This window comes from Herpailurus yagouaroundi, unplaced genomic scaffold, assembly GCF_014898765.1.
Source record: "Herpailurus yagouaroundi ecotype Mexico unplaced genomic scaffold, PumYag 159, whole genome shotgun sequence".
Taxonomy (NCBI): domain Eukaryota; kingdom Metazoa; phylum Chordata; class Mammalia; order Carnivora; family Felidae; genus Herpailurus; species Herpailurus yagouaroundi.
Window position 1 is genome coordinate 50,250,021 of NW_024412400.1, and position 1,460 is coordinate 50,251,480.

Consider the following 1,460-nt stretch of genomic DNA (forward strand, 5'->3'; position numbering starts at 1 on the left):
CTAACTTCTTAAAATATCAAATTTTGTCCCAATTTTATATTTTCCTAGTTTTATAGATGCATGTGATAAAAATTTCAATTTCATTAACTATAAGGCTATAAAAAGTTTTCCCAACATATAAGGTCATTTTGATGAAAATAAGAATAGGCTTTAATAATTTAAATTTATTTTATAATAGTGACTGATTAATTGTAATTGACTAGGGTACTAGATCTGAGAGACTTATGATAATTCCCTAAAAATTATACCAGTACCTTGTTCATTTCAGTCATTTTATTGGTTACTCTTCACACAAAATTGTTATAAAAAATTATGTCTTATAGTGCCAATAAAAAACTAGTAAAATGTAGCAACCTTTTTCTCAATGCTTCAAGACTTCATATATCATGCAAAGTAATATCGCTAATATTTTAATATAACCTTTAAAATTATGTACTTGGCAAAATTCTTTAAGGAGAAATTAATCATAAAATTTTCATTTTACTACATAAAAGTATTGCTTTCTGTAAAATGTTCACCACCCCACAATAAACAAAATCAAAAACTAAAACCTCCTTAAAAGCAAACTTTATAATCTGACAAATAAAAATGTTTCTATTCACATAAGGAGATGGCATGAGTCCTGGCATGAGTCCTGTACTGTACATTAACTATACTGTCCTGATATAGGACCTGCCTCTACCAAAACAGAATTCCAGGAAAAAACATAAACTCTCCAGGCCCATTTACCTTGCTCACAATTTAAAGGAGTAAAATGAAGATTCTAATAGCAGTTTTGACAGGTAGGAAAGGGAAAGCACCTACTCCCAAATTAAATAGTGGTTGCATTAAAAATTTGGCACTGTCGGGGCACCTGGGTGGCTCAGTCGGTTAAGCATCCGACTTCGGCTCAGGTCACGATCTCACAGTTTGTGGGTTCAAGCCCCGCATCGGGCTCTGTGCTGACAGCGCAGAGCCTGGAGCTTGCTTCGGATTCTGTTTCCTTCTCTGTGCCCCTCCCCAACTTGTGCTCTGTCTCTCTCTTTCAAGAATGTAAAAAAAAAAAAAAAAAAAAAAAAAAAAAAAAAAAAAAAAAAAAAAAATAAAAAAAAAAAAAAAAAAAAAAAAAAAAAAAAAAAAAAAAAAAAAAATTAAAAAAAAATGGCACTGTCAAATCAGGCAGAGATTAAGCTATAGTGGAAAACAAAAACAAAAGCAAGGTCTATAATTGGTATTTAAAATCTGCTAAGAGAAAAATCAAATAATTATGCCTTGCTATTCACCAAAGACATTGGTTAAAAAGAGTCTCACTAGTACAATGCACTCTATCACCTTTCTTCTGTAATGAAAATATATTAATCCTGGTTAAAATGGAATCATTTTTTTTAACATTTATTTTCTTTCTCTAATACTAAGGTAAAATACATTTTGGAAATATGCATGGAATGTCCCCAACAAATTGGTTCTGTATTTTTAGCAGA